Raw genomic sequence first — 19850 nt, 5'->3', positions numbered from 1 at the left:
GAAGTCTTCACATTTTTTGAGTGATGTAGTTGGACCTAAATTTTAGAAAGATTAATGTCAGCAATATGGAAATTGAACTGAGAAAGGGAGGGATGGGGAGGAGAAATGTCAGCCAAGAGGAATGATCCAAGTCAAGGAAAGAAATAAGGAAAATCTGAATTAGGATTGGATCAGTGGGACTCTAAGGAGTAGAGGACAGAATTGACGAAATCTGCCAGAAAGTACAAAAAATGGAAAACATTTTTGAATAAAAAATAGAAGATCAGCCTGGGGTTCATACGTTCAGAAAATATAAGTTACAGAAAGTCAAAATGGACCGGAGCAAATTGGCCCAGGAATAATTCATGAAATCTACTCAAGCTGAAGAAGGTGGAATCTCAGAATGAAAGTCTCCACCAAGAAGGCAACAAAATGAAGGAAAAGAGACTCACAATTAGGTGACGGGTATAACTTGATTTTATCTGGAATAAAATAAACATCTTAATGGCCTTAAAAAGGTAAAGATGGGTTTTTGGTTCTTGCGATACCAGCATAGACCTCAGGATATTGGAAGAGTTTAAGCCAAAACATGGATATCGGACCAAATTATACAACTTGTATCAACAATGTGAATGACAAAATTAAGAAAGAAGAATAGAAGAGATCCCTATATGCCCTGTCTTCTCAATTTGGTCAAGTGGTAGATATCATAGCTTTAAAGATCTGAAGATGAGGGGGTGAGGCTTTGTTATTTTTAAGGAACAAGCTCACCCACAAATGCCTTGAGACAGTTACAAGGATTTCCACTTTACGGCAAAACAATGCAAGGGGCTCAGTCGGTTAAGCGTCTAACTTTGGCTCAGGTCATGATTTCATGGTTCATGAGTTCAAGCCCTGCATGGAGCTGTCTGCTGTCAGCATAGAGCCTGCCTTGGATCCTCTGTCCCCCTCTCTCTCTGCCCCTACCCTGCTCATGCTCTCTCTCTCAAAAACAAATAAACATTAAAACAAACAAACAAGGAGAATCCAGTATGCAAAAACAGGTTCTGATACAATATCTAAAATGTGTGGCACTTTTGCTGACAAAGAAGGAAAAGGAAAAAGCAAAAACTGTGGACCAGAAAACAAAAAGCCTGGTCAGGGAACACCAAATGCAGCAAATACCCAAGGAAATTCAAAATCAAATCCTCAGGTGCCTGATTACCTTCCAAACTGTATTTTATTCCTTACTAATCTGCCAAAGGAGACTAATGAGATAATGTTACCCATGCTGTTTAATCAGTTTCCTAGTTTCAAGAAAGAATGTTTGGTACCTGGGAGGCGTGACATGGCTTTTGTTGAATTTGCAAATGATGAACAGGCTGGAGCTGTCAGGGATGCTTTACAGGGATTTAAAATCACACCATCCCATGCCATGAAGATCACGTATGCCAAGAAATAACATATGTTGATAGTTGTCTTTAAAGGATTTGGTGTTATTTATAGTGTTTGTTTTGATAACATTTAGTCAGGCCACTTTGACAGTTGGGGGTGAGGGGGAGTGAAAGTTAAATTTTGCGAATGATTCCAAAAAATACCTAGTCTTTGTTTTGCATCAATGAACTATGAAATAAACAGGCTTGAATTTTGTATAATAAACTTTTATTTGTATTCGAGAGAAAGAAAGAAAGAAAGAAAGAAAGAAAGAAAGAAAGAGAAAAGAAGAAGGAAGGAAATGAAGAAGGAAGGAAGGAAGAAGGAAGGAAGGAACGAAGGAAGGAATGAAGGAAGGAATGAAGGAAAACAAGTAACCAATAAAGGATCAGGATACAAAACACCCAGATGCTTTATGCCCAAATCACTGTAACTTTTCTTTCTTTATTTTTTAAACTTTTTTTAATGTTTGTTTATTTATTTATTTATTTATTTATTTATTTATTTATTTATTTATTTTTGAGAGAGACAGAGTGCAAGCAGGGAAGGGGCAGACAAAGAGGGAGACAGACTATGAAGAAGGCTACAGGATCCGAGCTGCCAGCACAGAGCCTAACGCGGGGCTCAAACATATGAACCGGAAGATCATGACCTGAGCTGAAGTTAGACAGTTGGCCAACTGAGCCACCCAGGCACTCCTAGCAAAGCCTTTAAAATTGTAAGGGAGAATGATCTCAAATTATAATTTTCCATACAGACTGCTAGTCAACTGTGAAGGATGAATAATGGCATTTTCTGATATGTAAAGACTTCAAAAAATCTCCCATTGATCCATTAGCAGCAAAGAGTAACTGGAAGATATATTACAGTTAAAATAATTAATTTACTAAAGTTAAAGTAATTAATTTACTACAGTTAAAATAGTTAAACTAAGACACAGACAACACAGAAAGTACGGAATCCAATACAGGAAAGAGATACACAAAGGAAACTAACAGGAACATGGTGAAGGCAAATCCTAAAACAAAAGTTGCAAAACAGGTCTAGAGGACAATCCATCCAGACAGGAGTTGGAGGACAGTGACTTCCAAGAGGGATACTGTCAAGAAGTTAATGTTAATGATAGAGCAACTGAAGTATTTCAATGTATTTTCTGGGTCATCCGTAAGGTCAAAGAAGTTGGTGATTAATAAATTATACAGGAAACAGAGAAAATAGAAAACCAAGGCAGTCATTAATTCCAGGACAAATAAAACATTGCCTAAGAAAAGTCATTGTAATCACACTACAATACTTCTCTTAGCTCTGAATAATATTTGCATTGTCATAAATTCATGAACATTAAAAATTAATTCAACCAAAAAAAGTGATATATAAACTACATTAGGAACATCAGGGAAGAGAAAGTATTTACCTCAAAGAGAAGCAAATATATGTCTTCCATAATAGAGAGTTATTAAATAATATCTAAAACAGAAGGACCAAGAAATGATAATTTAAAAACGAGATTCATAAAGGCACAGTGTAGGGAATATGGTACTGTAATAGCATAGTATGGTGACAGGTGGCATCTACATTTGTGGTGAGCATACATAACGTATAGAGATGTTGGATCACTATGTTGAACACCTGAAACCAATGTTAACATTGTGTGTCAACTACACTCAAAGAAAACATTTTTAAATGTGATTTATAATATGGAGGCAACCAGCAGAAGTAACAGCTCTAAAGGTTAAATGTACAGCCTCAATGATGAAAAGAGGGCAATAGAAAATACTAGGCTTTTGCTGTAAGCAGAGTACAACTATTTGACTTTCAAAATTATTTACATATATAACTTTGTTTAAAGAAATAATTAAATATAGAAAAGATTCTTCACGTTTCCAAGAAGAAGATAAACAGGACTGGTAGAAGAAAAGCTAAAATCTGCAATGGATTAAGAAAACAAATGTGACTTAACATTTGTATACAATCAAGCATTGATGCTGTTTAAGTAAACATCAGATATTTTCAAACACTCGAACCTGCAGGGAATTCACCACATATAAGGTCATCTTTCAAAAATATTAATTAAGTAATTAAATGATTTTAACATAAAATGGAGCCAATCAAAAGCTCAAAGTAATGGGACAAAATGCAGGGATGATGTTTACAGAACAGAATACAATGTTATAAAATTTGACAATTAACGTATATTAAATCCTTTTCTTAAATTGAGACTTTTGGAAAGAGGTGGTGGAAAATGTGTGAATATGGTAAAGGTCCAGGCACCTGGGTGGCTCAGTCACTTAAACATCTGACTCTTGACTTCTGACTCTCAGGATTCCTGAGTTCGAGCCCGTGAGGGCTCCTGGCTCCACACTGAGAGTGCCAGGCTGAGAGTACAAAGGCTGTGTGGGATTCTCTCTCTTTCTGCCTCTCCCCCACTGGCACTTTCTCTGTCTCTCTCTCAAAAGTAAGTAAATAAATAAATAAATAAATAAATAAAATTTTTTTGAGTGATAAATGTGTTTCAACACCTGTCTAAAACTGAAATATGTGTTTCAGGAAATAAAACACAATGATTTCAACCTTTTAGTCTTTCTCATGTTTTTTTTCTATAAAGTTAGAGGTATCTATAGAAAATATTTATTGAATTGTTTGCAATTTCTTTAGTTTCTCCTTTTTATAGTGTCTTCATTTTTTAATAAAGTAAAATAAGGTGAATAATCTTAAATTAGCCTTCATAGCGCAATCCTGTTTAGTAGCATTTTGCTTCCCTATCAGATGAGGATCTTTCCATGTGTACCTATAAAAAGAACAATATCTGAATGTAACTTAATAATAACCAGGGTTATATGGAGGGTATTTGTTTTTCTTTGTATTCTATTTGAATTCTTTATAATGAGGCTGAATTACAGAAGTCTAAACCAATAATTTTTTTTCTCAAAGGGGAAGAAGAGGCAAAGCATAAACATCCATTAATGTCAGTGAGGAGAACCCAGTCCAAGTTTTCTGTTACGTAGGTTGGCAGAAGTTTTTCCCAATATCTGGAATCCATGACTATATTCTGTGGTTATTGTAAGCAAGGCCCCCTCAGGTGTTTATCTTAAATTTTATCACTCTGTCCTCCTTCTGCTTACTCTATATGACAGGGGACTCTGCTGGAGTCTGTGAAGACATCGTGTCCCTCTCTGTACCCTTGAACTCCCATCTTCTCAAGATATTTTAAACTCTTTTTTTCCCTTCCTTGATACATGGTTTATTCTATCAGACTCAATCTGACTGAGAGCCCAAATGTTCAGGCACTTTCATTTTATCCACTTCTACTACAGTCTCCAATTTTCAGTCAGAAAGCTCAATGTGCCTCTCCCAATCCACTGCATCTTTGCCCTTGTCCTTTGTGCATTGCTGTCTTCCACCTGGCTTCTCACTCTCGTCAGATTGATCTGGAGGTCACCTTCTGGTAGTGTCCTAACGGGTCTTCTGCTCTGACAAGCAGGTTGATCTAATTCCTCACACACACCATAGATTAGATTCTGGCATCCATCCTGTTTCTGTGCCCTGGTGAAGCTGGATGGCTCCCCCACCCTTCCTCACTAACTCCATCTGGTGCAGGGCACTGAGGGCAATTCCTGACGAGCCTTTGTGCCAGATAAAAAATTTCGTTAAACTTATTCAAAAGGGTATTTTTCAAGTTAATAACCAGAGGCAGAAGCAGTAGCCAAGAAAAGAAACTAAAGTAGGGTACCAGATGTAAAGACATTAAACCAGCGGAGTGAAAAGACAGAAATAAGTGGAGAGGTCACTAATGAGGAAGATGGTGTAACAGTAGAATGAAAAATAATTTCTACAGAGTTTACTAATCTAGGTGGTTAAGAACATAAACTGGAGGATTGTCTCAAGCCTTAAATGGGTTAAATCTATACTTGTAGGAATGTAGAATACTTCACACAATTAGGACTCACTGTGTGAACCAGCTAAAATATGTCTTCCTCAGCTCTGGGTCTTGCTTGAAATGCTGGAATCCTTATACATAACCAAGTCTGATGTCTGGTATAACTGCTACAATGCACAAAATATCTGTTCTAGAAAGAAGTATATTGGAATAAGCATGGTGTTTAGCCTTCAGTCTCTGTTCCACTGGGTGAGACCTGAGTCCCTGTACCATCCAAGATGGGGCAGTGGAGGATCTGATTCCAGCTTGTGTATTTGCTTTGTTCTTTTAAGATACAAGCACAAGACAGATGGAGAGGCCCCTCAGCTACTGGGGAGTCCTTGTACCAATTCATCTCCCAACACACTGAGAATCTCCCAACCTCTACACAGTTTCTATCCCTGAAGAAGGGGAAGAGCTTATGGATCCCTACTTTGTCACTTTGTCATGTACAATTAATAAAGTATACTGTGCCCAGCCAAAAAAAAAAAAAAAAAAAAGGATACACCAGGCACCATGTACCCATTTAGGGAATCCCTGTCTGGAGAAGCACAGTATTCCTCTCTGTTTTATTCTTTAGATGGATCCATGTAAGTGGGGCTGTTCTAAATATCAGCATACACACCTCTCATAGACTCTTTGGTTTGCTCATAATTGGTTCCTGAAGCTGAAAGCAGCACATTCAAGTCTTTTCTCTAATAGGAAGAGAGTTTTTCAATGTGTATGATATGGTAAGCTATAGTCAAGAAAGCAGGTGGGACTTCCCTCCTCAGGCTGATAGTTGTTTTGTCTTCCCTTGGCAGCTATCCCAACTCTATCTCACAGATGCCACAAATAACAACACATTGCCATCTAGCTCTGAATATACCTGCATTCCTCTACAGCAAATGCCTCACAAGAATTGCTTGCATAGACAATCTGCATTTTCTCATCTCCCATTCTTTCTTTCTTTTTTTAAATATGAAATTTATTGTCACATTGGTTTCCATACAATACCCAGTGCTCATCCCAACAGGTGCCCTCCTCCATGCCCATCACCCACTTTCTCCTCCCTCCCACCCCCCCATCAATCCTCAGTTTGTTCTCAGTTTTTAAGTTTCTTATGGTTTGCCTCCCTCCCTCTCTAACTTTCCGCCCCCCTCCTCCATGGTCTTCTGTCGGGATAGAAGGAACATACTTAAACATCATAAAAGCCATTTATGAAAAGCCCACAGCTAATATCATCTTCAATGGGGAAAAACTGAGAGCTTTCCCCCGATATAAGGAACACGACAGGGATGTCCACTCTCTCATTCTTTCTTGAATCTCATCTAATCAGGCTGTCTCCAGAATTCCACAGATCACTTTAATGGAGGCTGCCAACACTTTCATATTAATAAATACAATATTTAATGAGACTATTGAGATATATTTTGAGACATCGAGAGGGTTACTTTTACATGAAATTCAATGTGAATAGTGCCCTCGGAATGCTTACAAAACAGTGACCCTGGTATAATTTTCTAAGACTTATTTAAAAAAATTTTTTAAGTTTATTTACTTATTTTGAGAGAGACAGAGACAGTACAAGTGTGGGGGGGGGGGGGCGGGCAGAGAGAAAGGAGAGAGAGAGAATTCCAAGCAGGCTCTGTGCTACCAGCGCAGAGCTTGACATGGGGTTCGAACTCACAAAACCATGACAACATGACCTGAGCAGAAACCAAGAGTTGGATGCTTAACCAACTGAGCCAGCCAGTCACCCCCTAGGACTTAATTTTTAAAGTTAATATTAATCCATTAAGTTGCATCAATGTTGTTGCACATGGCTAGGTGTATTTATTTCACTGTTGAATATTTGGTTGTCTGAATATATTTCATTATCCATTCTTTTTTTTCCTTCATGTTCTCTTGTTTTTTTGTATTAAAGATGTCTCTAACTTTTTAGTAAAATATTCTTGTACATGACTTCTGGTATATATATGCAATGTTTTCTCTTGAGTCATTTGGTATGGGGATGTTCATCTTTACAAGATAATGGCAAAATATTTTCCAAAATTATTATTTATAGCAATTTACAAGAAGTATTTTTTAATCCACATCTTCAACATGTTGCAGCATCAGACTAATATTTTTTTTTGCAAATTGAATGGGTATGAAATGATATTTATTTATAATCTTGATTTGCATTTCTCTGATCATAAAAGAGGTAGAACATCACTCCACATGTTTGCTGGCCAAATGCAATTTACCTTCTGCGAAATGCATGTTCACATATTTTGCCCACTTTCCTAGTAAGCTTGATATTTCCATTAACTTAAAGATTTTATTTATGTTCCTCACCTAAGGTTTTGTCAATCATGTAAGTCATAAATATATTATCTCAGCTTTTAAATTATATTTTTAATTTCTTTATGTGTTATGATAAATTATCTAAAATGTAGAAATCAGGCAAAAATATGGGCAGCATAACTTTCCAATATCATTCAGGGGCAAAGACCACTCAATAGCTATGTAGGAGAATATATACTTAGCTAAACCCACTATGTATGATTATTTGAAGGTTTGGGATTGACAAGTTTCATGTTAACCTGCATATGTTGGTCTTGGACAGAAAAAATAATTTCAACTCACTGAAACAGATAACTCCTAAAACTATAGGACAAATCAAGATTGTTCTATTCATGCTAGGCATTAGCCAGCTTTGTATCTCATTCTGCAAATTTATCCTAATATGTCTTTATTAAATTACATATTGGATTAGATTTAACCATAGAAGCTGAACCAGTAAAATACATATATATATATATATATATACATATATATAGTTATACATATAAACATATATACAATTACATATATACAGTTTTATACACACACACACACACACACACACACATACATACACACACACACACACACAGTTTTTTATATACAGTTATATATATTGGGGTGCCTGGGTGGTTCAGTTGGTTAAGCATCTGATTCTTGATTTTGGCTTAGGTCATGATCTCTCAGTTTGTAGAATTTAGCCTTGCATTGGGCTCTGCCCTGACAGCACAGAGCCTGCTTGGGATTCTCCCCACCCCCTCTCTCTGCCCCTCCTGTGCACACTCTCTCTTTCTCTCTCTCTCAAATTAAATAAATAAATAAGTAAACGTTATATACAGTTACATATACAGTTATGTAGAGTTTATATACATACATATATCATATATATGCATAAACACACATATTTACACATACCCATATACACAAACGTGTATCTATGTTTTCGAAATACCCTTTCAATTGACTTTAACGTTATAATGCTTCTGTCATTATTTAATAAGTTAAACAGAATGTTTAAATGTGCTCATTTACATGAAATCTATGATTTCAAAAATTGCACTCATGATTTCTGGAACTTCTACTAAGCTAAGTAATTTGACCAGATGCAGCTCAGCAAACTCTCTTGCCAAAGAAGTGCACATATGCCAAGACCAGGTAGGTGTTTTCTTGCATGGTGCCTTGCATGGTGAACTCCAAGCTGCAAAGGAATTTTAGCTTTATCTTTTTATTTTTGTTTTTATTTTATTGTAAATGTTATTTTGGGGGGTGCCTGGGTGGCTCAGTCAGTTAAGCATCAGACTTTGGTTCAGGTCATGATCTCACAGTTTGTGGGTTCAAGCCCCAGGTAGGGCTCTGTGCTGACAGCTCAGAGCCTGGAGCCTGCTTCAGATTCTGTGTCTCCCTCCCTCTCCGCCCTTCTCTCACACTCTGTGTCTTTCTCTCTCTCTCAAAAATAAATAAACATTTTAAAAGTTTTTAATGTTATTTTGTGTTTTATTTGCTTTTGGTGCAAACAATAATAATTGAGGATTTGGTTTTCTCCTTAAGTATTTTGTAGAATACACTAATGATGGCATCTGGACCTGGAATTTACTTTTTAGGTAAGTTTTCAATTATAAATTCAGTTTTAATAGATGGTTATTCATGTAACCTATTTCTTCTAGAGAGAGAATTCTTACCTGTGCAATGAGATTTGTTCATTTTATAAAAGTTTTCAATTTACTGGCATAAAGTTGTCAATTATATGCCCTTTATTATCTTTCAATTTTTTTTAAATTCACCAATTCTTTTGTTTACAAAAGCCAAAGCATATTTTATGTAGTACTCTCTGGAAAGCTAAGGTAATAAATTTTGCTACTATTTATGCATTGAAAAGACCACTAAGCATAGTTAGAAGGAAGACCTCCCTAATTCAATAAAAAAAGATTTCCTTCTTTGAGAGAAATACTATTTTTTAATATCAGTTACATATGAATGAGTTGCAGTATATAATTCTTCACATATAGTCAATAGTTTTTAAACTTATATGAGAAATTAAATGCTGAGCCTATTCTCAGCCACACCCCTCTCCATTCCCTCATTAGCATCTGTCCCAATATTAGTGAAGACATCTTGCCACTCTGAAGAGAAAGTGTGTTTAAAATTATTCATGTTTCATTTAAAACATAGCCCCTACTCACTACCCAGCTGTTTCTTTGGTGCCCAACTAATTAGTCAATGATTGACTCTTCCAACAGGACTTTCAAAAGAATTGTCAAGGGTAAGACGGCTCTTAGTACAGCCCATACCGGTCACCCTGATTTCTCTGACATCCTATGGACACAGGTGAAAAAACTCCTGCAGAAACTCACTTCCTAGGATTGCCATGTGTCCCCATGTTCTCACAAATCCACTTAAGACAATTTCTGTATACCAAATAACCATAGGGAAGAAGGGGGAGCTATTAAATGGACTGCTTGGCTAGGCTGATAAAGCTTCCTATTCCACATTGCACTCCAAGTTTGAATAGATGTTGAGAAAGCCCCTCTGGTGCTTCCCTTATCTATTCTTCGATGTTCATCTTTCATGTAGACCAGAGTTTCTGACCTGTATAATCTTCCTTCTCTCTGATGAACTTTTAACATTGTTCACAATGTAGGTCTAGTGGCAATAAGTTTCCTTGAATTTTGTTTTCTGAGGAAAGTCTTTACTTCTCTTTCACTTTTGAAGGATAATGTAACAGGATACAGAATTCTATATTGGTGGGTTTTTTTTCTCTCAACACTGAATATTTCTTTCCATTAGTTTCCAATGAAAGCTTCCAATAATTCTTCCCCACTCCATATGTGCATGAGACACCTGATATCAAGTGGTGCGGGAGTTTAGCTTTCCTTTGCCTCTGGGCTGTCCCCAAAACTTGTTCTAGAAAATAGAATGCAATGAGAGTGATGTCTGGGGACATCTAAGCCTAGGCCTTAAGGAAACAGGGAACTTTCGGGGCACCTGGGTGGCTCAGTTGGTTGAGCGTCCGACTTTGGCTCAGGTTATGACCTCGTGGCCTGTGAGTTCAAGCCCCGTGTTGGGCTCTGTGCTGACAGCTCAGAACCTGGAGTCTGCTTCTGTCTGTGTCTCCCTCTCTTTCTGCCCCTCCCCTGCTCATGCTCTGTCTGTCAAAAATAAAAATACATATTTAAAAAAAATTAAAAAAAAGGAAACAGGGAACTTTCATTTTCTGCTTTTTGGAACCAAATCAGTAACTGCAAGAAACTAAAGTTATGGGTGTGGGGGAGGAGGGAATAAAAGGAGAAGGAGAACCAAAGTGTTCCTATCGATAGATTCCAGAGAATACCCAGCACCAACTGCAAATCATGTGAAGAGTCATCTTTGACCTACCTCAGTAGATTCCCCGGATGACTTGGAGCAGAAAAATCATCTGAGCTCAAACCACACAATCAGAAGAGATAAGAAAATGTTTGCTATTTTAAGCCATCTGAGTGGTTAGAATTGCTATGTAACAGTAGAAAACTAAAATATAGGCTAATTTAATATATGACTTTAAATTTTCTTATCATCAGGATGGCTTCAAATAGAAATTCTAAAAATTCTGCTTCCCCTTCCCCTTAATTTAGGTTTAAATTAAGTTAAACCTAAAAGCTGTCTTGAGATAATTTTTTAAAGAGGATCCATGGGAAATTCTTTATGAATAGGCTAATATTTGTTATAGTTTTCTGTGCATTGCCAGGACTGTAGGACATAACACGAAAGAAAAAAATAGAGAAAAAGTCCATGAGGTAAGATTAAAACTCTTGGCTACAGTGAAAGAAGTTTTATTGCCTGGGAAAGTACATAAAATATTTACATGAGTATAGTAACAAAATATATTTAGGGTTTGGTTTCTTTTCTAGTATGATCATAATTCTTATCAGTAAGATGAATCAAAGTTATATACCAAAATTCACAAGTATTTAATCTATGTTAGTCACAGAAAAATAAGAGAAAAGTCTAAAAAAATAGAATGCCCTGAGGTTTGGGGAAAATATACAAATAAATTCTTATTCAAAACTTTAGTTACTTATTGTATTTACAATTGTAACTGTATTAGAAGAACATGAGCAAGAAGAAGTCATGCATTATGGAGCACAGAACATTTTGGAAAACAGAAAATTATAAAACAGAGCAATATTAATAATTAGAACTTAAAACATCAGTCTAATTCTGATATTCGCTGGATGACTATATAAAATTAAATGACTTTGAAAAATTGATTTTTGACAGGTTCAATATAGAATTGAGAAGCCCAGGGGTACCTGGGTAGCTCAGTCAGTTTAAGATATGACTTTTGATCTCGGCTCAGGTCATGATGTCAAGGTTTGTGAGTTCAAGTCCCACATCAGACTCTGCACTAAGGGCATGGGATCTCTCTCTCTCTGCCCCTCACCTGCTTGTGTTCTCTCTCTCAAAAATAAATAAATAAATAAATACATACATACATACATACATACATAAATACATAAATACATAAATAAATAAGCTTAAAAAAAAAGAATTCCTATAAATTGAGAAGCCCATAAAAAGGAAACAGGGTCAAACATGCCATAGCACCATCTCCTTTAGACTTTCTATAGACATTGCATTTGCTTATTCGAACAATCTGTCAATCTCATATGAAAGTCATTTCCAACATTGACTGACAGCATGTGGACAGGAAACACCTCAGTCTAAAGCCTTTTGACTCATAGTTCTGATGGAGAGGTAAGTGAAGGTACCAAAGCAGTAAATTATCATTGAGCGAGAGGGGATATGACTCTAAACAAGAAAAGCATATTCATAGAGAGCATAGTGAAGTGTTTTATGACATAAATGAGATATGTTGGAAAAAACAAACAGCATGCCCATCCATTTGGATAAGATTACATTTAGAGAAAATTTTCAGAGCTTGTGAGAAATATTGGCAGCGCTGTACAAAGAGCCTTCAAACCACTATTCAGCCTCTGTTTAGTTCTGCTAGTCAAAAAATTTTTAATTCACATGCTCTTTGACCTACATATTGGATTTCAAAGAGTTTATATATAGGAATACACAAACAAACATTTTTCAGGGTGTCGGTATTAGGATGTTTATTGCAACACTCTTTGTAGTGACATAAAAATGAAAGAACAAAACATTCATCAGTAAGGGGCTTTAAAATAAATGATGATATACAATAGAATGGGATAATATGGTATTATGAGGAAGGGCTATATGTACAGATATGGACTCTAAGAATCATTCTAAGGGGGAAAGTAAAATGGAGAAATATAGATATAGTGTAATTATTTTGGGGGAAAATGTAAACAAATATATGAATATCTGTATCTGTAGATACATGTATAGATAGGTATACACATTTATTTTACAATAAAAGATGACTAAAAGATTCCTAACGGTAGTTGCCACTGGGGAGGAGGTCTAAGGAGGATAGAGAAGAGAGATGGAGTAGAGAAGCTGTCACTTCTAAGCAGCCAAAATAACTCAGATGGGAGAGCATTCGACTGGAGAAGATACCACTTTTAATTTTGTGCTTCTGTATATTGGTTCAGTATTTTGAACTACTAGCTTGTATTATTTTTTATCAATAAAAATTATCTGGTGCAAAAATAGGGGACTACATGTCTTCTTTGAAATTATCTATGTTAAAAATATTTTGTTAAATATACAAATAATAATTATGGAAGTTCAAACACAGGCACAATTAGCATGAAGTAACCAGACAAAGAAAACAAAACAGACAAAACTAGACAAAATTTCACCTTACAGCAGGTAAACATAGGTAGTAATACTATCAGCAAAATGAAAGGAATGAAGAGTACAGCGCTCAGGGCTGCAGGTATTCTTGAGGATGAAGTTAGAATTCTCAGTCAGGTAAGTGCATTCGAGAGGCTTCTGTCACATTGATAACAGCTTGTTTCTTAACATGGTCTGTGGGTATACAGTTGTTCATTTATTATTCTTGTTTAAATATTGCCTTTAGATTTTATGTATTCTCTTATATATATTACGCGTGTCATATGTATATACTTATGACACATGTAATATTATATATTATATAACATATAACACATGTATTATATATATATGTGTGTATATATATATGTGTGTATATATGTATTATAGTTTGTTTGTTTGTTTTAGCACAGCGCTGTTTCAAAAATCGTTGGTTGATTAGTTTTCATGACCAGTCATTCTGAGTACGTGTTGTCTTCTTGACATTACCTGAAATATATCACTTCTAACCCATGTCGTCATATGAGGTAGGAACTATTAAAATCCTATCATATAAATGAAGAAACAGAGGCTAAAGAGTAGAAGCAATTTGCTCAAGGTCATTCAGTAAGGTGTTTGTATTTAATTAAAAGTTGTTCTGACTTCACTGTCCAATGTTCTAAACATAGGAGAGACTGCCCATTAAAGATACAAATGCACAAAGTGCTTCCAATTTGCTATTTCTAACTCATTGTTTGATGCTTTATGGCTCCTACATCTGGATAATTCTATCATGTGTCATGAAAAATTATATGTAATTTCATCAATCACAAGTTGGCAGTTAACCATGATAACATTATGTAAATAGCAAACATTTAGCAATCAAGGTACTAAATAAAATGTAAGACCTAAAATAGAATTAAGAAAGTGCATTTTGACTCTTAAGGTAATGCTTTGGATCACAGAAACCGAAGATTATAATTTGATCTTTCACTGAAGTATTTAAAATATTATTTAAAATTAAATAATTGTATATAATTTTAATTTTATATTTTAATAATTAAAATATTATTTAAAAGTGATCTTATTGGGACATACACATGAAGTTATTTATTTCACTATTTGTAGGATTTCACACAGCAGACTTTCATTTTCCCTCAGACAGTGTATTCTCTTCTTTTCTCATCCACCTTCTAAATGGGCCTTTCTTCAACACCCTTTTGATGAAAATTCCTATTCTTTTAGTTCAAGCTGTCAGTTTCCTCATTGCCAGAGATATCTTACAAATCATAGTGGAAGTCAGATTTACTCATTTGTACAATACTGTACAACCCAGTTTTGCAACTAGGAAGCTACTCACCAGCTGTGTGACTTTGGGTGTTCACCTCTTAGTACAACTCATGTGTTTATTTGGGTTCTCCCCAAATCCTGCTGCCCACACGGCTCTCTGCAGCATCCAGGGCCCAGCCACAGGTCCATGTCATTGCTTTGTACCCTCAGGCATAGGATTAGGACATCTGATGCAAAATACTAATTCATCTTCTGGGAGATACACTTCTAGATATGAGTCTTGAGAACATTTATGGGCTGCCTATATTTTAAAAGTGTCTGTGTTGTTTTTTTTCTTCCATGTTAAAGCAAGTTACACATCCACTTTATAAAATCCTAAGTGAATTGTGAGATATTCTAGGTTAAACAGTTAAGAGAAGAGCCAGACTAGGACTGTGACCCAGAGACCCTACCTGTACGCACAGATTACTGCGTGGCCAAAATAGCTGTTTTGTCTACCTTAGCAAGCAATCCAGAGATCCCTCATGATTGCTTCAACCTTAGTGATTGGAATTGATTGTGAAAGCAGCTGAAGTTTTTTAGTTATTCTGCCTCCAACTTGGGTGATGACTTATTACTGCAGCTATAAATGCTCTAGGTCCAGAAAGTTCACAAATAATCAACTGTTTCTCCGGTAGCAAATACTTATGATGGCCAGATAATAAGCACATGGGTGTCTGAGCACCCATGTTGTATAAAACAACAGAGGAGACACTATTGTGCAAATACAAGAGAGATGGGAGAGAAAAAATATAGAAAAGACATAGTCCCTATCCTTCAGAATCATACAATGTCAGCCCATTGACAATTGACTGTATCAGGATATTTTGTCAAATAGCCTAGCAACTATTTTTCTATCTTTTTTTATAATTTATTTTGAGAGAGAAGAGAGAGCATGCATGGAAGGGACCAAGAGAATCCCAAGCAGACTCCCCATTGCCAGGGCGGAGCGCTACCTGGGGCTCAAACTCACAACACATGCGATCATGACCTGAGCCAAAACCAAGAGTCTGATGCTTAACTGACTCAGCACCCAGGTGCCCATCTATCTTTTTTATATTATACCCCATGATTTAAAATTTTCACCCATTCCATCTTTCTAAAGAACAATAACAACAAAATAGTGTTGATGACTAGCATCTTTATGTATGTGTGTTATGTATGTGTGTGTATGGGGGTATGTGTGTATTACATAATGGTTCTCATGATCATAAATAATGTGTGGTTTTGTCATATTCATTTTCTCTAGTGTTTGAAATTTTTAGTTGTGTTCAAACCATGCCATTGAAATGTACGTTGACTCAAATGTGAGTAATGCAAACCTACTTTTTGTTTTTGGGTAGTTTTGTAGTCAACTTTTAAAAGACCTGCTTTCACAAACTTTAGGAAAATAAACTTAAATAGCTAAATAAAATAATAGACTTAATTCAGCTTCAATTAAAATTACTGATTAATTCTCTGAGAAAACAGGCTATATAACAACTACATAGCAAAGATCAGGTGAGGAACAATGTTAAATCTTACTAGTTTACTGAAATTTATGTGGTAGCCATTAGGAGCTAACAAAATTTGTAAAATAATAATTCATGGGTGGACTGAAACACCGGATCCAGCAGATTGAATTTGGCTAAGGCCAAATTGAAAGCAAGTGGAGGGTTTACATACATCACACAAATATTCTTAATTTACCAACTGTATGATTCTATTTCTGTTGAGGTATATTAACCCTATTTTAGTTTCAATTACAGCTTTGTTAAAAATAAAACTAGGAGGAAAGGTTTAAAAGGGGTAAGAAGAAGGGAATATTCAAATTCAGCTTGCTCCCATTGGGTCTATAGAATACGGGTGGGATAAATTAAAAGAAAGTCACTTGCAATAATCTATTTATTTATTTGTATTATCCATGCCATGTGTCAATTCTCCAACACAAGAGATAAGAAGATAAGAAGTGTTTCCACCTCCATCCCTGGCCCCTCATACCTCTTTTTGTTTGTTTGTTTTTTCCTACTGAGACAGGAGATTGATCCTGACAAGGTGAGGTGACACTACTGCCCAGGGACTGTCCTTTTATTTCCCTTTAACTAAGTCTGTCTCTGACATCTTAGGGCCCAAAAGATACTGAGGATTCTATATAGTATTACTGTGTCATTGATTTTCTGCCTGCTAGATTTGTCAATTACTTGGTGAAGGATGTTGAAGCCTCCAACTATGATAGTGGATTCATCGACTTCTTGCAGTTCTATCAGTTTTTGCCTCATATATTTTGAAACTTGTTGTTAGGGGCATACATGTTAAGGATTGTTATGTCTCCTTGGAAAATTAAGCCCTTTATTATTATGTAATGCCCTCTTTATCCCTAATAAGGTTCCTTAATCTGATGTTTGCTTTGTCTGAAAAAAAGCTACAGTAGCTTTCTTTTTTATTAGTGCTAGCATGGTATGACTTTTTCCATTAAAAGTGAGTTTCCTATAGAAAATGTGTACTTGTATCTTGTTTTTCCACCCACTTTTTATTGGTAATTTAGGCCTTTAACATATAAAGTGATTATTTATAAAATTAATATCTGCCATGAATGCAATTGCTTTGTATTTATTACACTTATTCTTTTTTCTTTTTTAAAAAACTTTATCTTCTTTTGCTTTCCTCTCTGATTTTAACTGAGAGTTTTGTATGTTCCATTTTTTTCTCCTGTCTTAGCATATCAATTATACTTTGCTTTCGTTTAGAGGTTGCCTTGGAGTTTGCAATATACATTTACAACTAACATAAGTGCTTTGAAATATTACTTCATGGGTAAGTACATGAACCTTATACAAGTATTCCTAATTCCCCCCTTCCAACCCTTGTTAACAGTGCCGTCATTCATTTCACGTATCCATACGATATTATCACCCACTACATGTCACTATTACTTCTTTGAATAGTAATCTATTAGATTAGATAAAAATAAGAAAACCAAAGGTTTTATTTTACCTTCATTTATTTCTTCTGTGATACTCTTCCTGTCTTTATGTGGATCTTAGTCTCTGATCATATCATTTTATTTCTCTCAGAAGAACTTATTTTAATTTTTTTAGTGTTTATTTTTGAAAGGGAGAGAGTGCACATGTGTGCAGGGTAGGGCACAGAGTGACAGAGACAGACATCTGCGAGGTCAGTGCAAAGCCGGAAGTGGGGCTCCATCCTAGAAATCATGAGATCATGACCTGAGCCGAAGTCCAACGCTCAACCAACTGAGCCACCTAGGTGCCCCAAGAACTTATTTCAACATTTCTTGCAAAGCAGGTCCACTGGCAACAAATTCTCTTAGTTTTTGTTGCCTGTGAAAGTCTATTTCTTCTTCCCTTAAAAGAAAAAATTTCACTAAAAACAAAATTCTAATTTAGTGCGTTTCTTCTGTCAATGCTTTAAATATTTTATTCCAGTCTCTTCTGCTTTCTTGTTTCATGTAATTCTTATTCATGTTCCTCTTTAGGTAAGATGTTCTCTTCTTTGAAGAATTTCTCTCTAAATATGGTATGCTTAAACTTGGATTTTTGTTATTTACCATGTTTATATTCTCTGAACTTCCTGGATTTGTGGTTTGGTTTCTGTGATCAATTTTGGAAAACTCAGAGCAATTATTATTCAAAATATATCTCCTGGTCCTTTTTTTCTTGCTTCTTCTTCTGAAATTCCCATTACATAGATGTTACATCATTTGTAATTTGTGCCGCATATTGTTATTTTTATTTTAATTTATTAAATTTAAATTAAATTTTATTTTATTTTAATTGTTATTGTTATATTATTTTTTGTCATTTGTTTTTCTTTTTGCATTTCAGTTTTGGGATTTTTTATTGACATATGTTTGAGCTTATTGATTATTTCCAGCAAAGATATGCTTTAATGTTTGTATTTATATTTTTGGTTGCCAGCTTTTCCTTTTGGTTCCTTATTACGTGCTTTCACCCATCTGCTTACATTGCCCATCAATTCCTACACACAGTCTACTTTTTCCATTATGGCTCTTAGCACATTAATTGTAATTGTTTTAAATTCCTGGTCTGGTAGTTCTAAAATATCTGTCATGTCTGAGTCTGGTTCTCATGCTTTGTCTCGCCAGGATTTTTTTTTTTTAACCTTTTAGCATGCCCTGTAATATTTTGTTGCAAAATGGACATAATGTATTGAGTAATAGGAACTGAAGTAGCTAAGTTGTTAGTATGGGTTTCATGTTTATCTGTCTAGGAGACAGGCTGTGTTCGCCTTTTACTGTAGCTGTGTATGTAGCTTCAGTTTTACTAATGTCCATGTTTTTATCTCCCCTGTTGGCTTTGGGTTTTCATTTGGATTTCTCATTCTTAAGCAGAATGTAAGCCTTTCAGTTCATTGTTGCAATTCATTATTGTGATACAGGAGACCTGTTGCTGTGGCATTAAGTTGTAGGGAAAGATTAGATCTCAGTATCTGAGTGGGTGTGTGCCTCCAAGACATGACCTTCACAAGTGCTTCTCAGCTTTGCACCTCCCCTCTCTTGTCTGATCCAAGAAGGCTTACAAGGGTTAGAGTTGGGTAATTTTCCTTTCTTCAAGCCATATTAGGCTCTGGTGAAGTTCTTTGCCTCACTGAGTATGTATTTGTTGTGGGCAATGCTCTGGGCTTATTTAAGAATGGTTACCTTTCCCTCCTTCTGTCCCAGCATAAGGAGATTTTTCTCTAATCTTTACCTGAGAATCTAGTGGTACTCCTGGAGGTAATGCCTGGGGAAGTGCTGGTGTCCCCTTAGCCTAGGTATCTGGGTGATTATAACTCAAAAGTTATAATCTTCAGCCTCCAGGAATTCATTAGAGTTACTGTTTGAGTAACTTCCAGTTACTGGCCCCAACATCTGCTTCCGACAAACTTATCTGTATTCCCTGCACCCACCTATTTCTCCAGTTTCGGGGAAGGCTCTTTGTTCTGTGACCTCAATTCTCTTGTGAATCTAAGAATAGTCATTGATTTTCAGTTTTTTCAGTTTTGTTCTTGTCGTCAGGATAGGAGTGATGGCTTCCCTGCTCTTTACATGTTTGAGTGGAAACTGGCAGTCATCTAATTGTGTCCTAAAGTATCTTCTACGAAGCTAGATGCCATGTACTTTTGTTTTATCCCAATGATTTACCATAGGTTGAGAACTTGAGACCAATTTAACAAAGGGAGAATA

General features: G+C 35.8%; 1 pseudogene; it reads left to right on the top strand.

Moving 5' to 3' along the window:
* The first annotated feature begins 568 nt into the window (after positions 1-568).
* LOC102963159 lies at positions 569-1420 on the top strand (annotated as a pseudogene).
* Positions 1421-19850: the final 18430 nt, after the last annotated feature.

Source organism: Panthera tigris, chromosome D3 (genome assembly GCF_018350195.1).
Source record: "Panthera tigris isolate Pti1 chromosome D3, P.tigris_Pti1_mat1.1, whole genome shotgun sequence".
NCBI lineage: Eukaryota > Metazoa > Chordata > Mammalia > Carnivora > Felidae > Panthera > Panthera tigris.
Note: the sequence above shows the minus strand (reverse complement) of the source record. Positions and strands in the feature narration are given on the sequence as shown.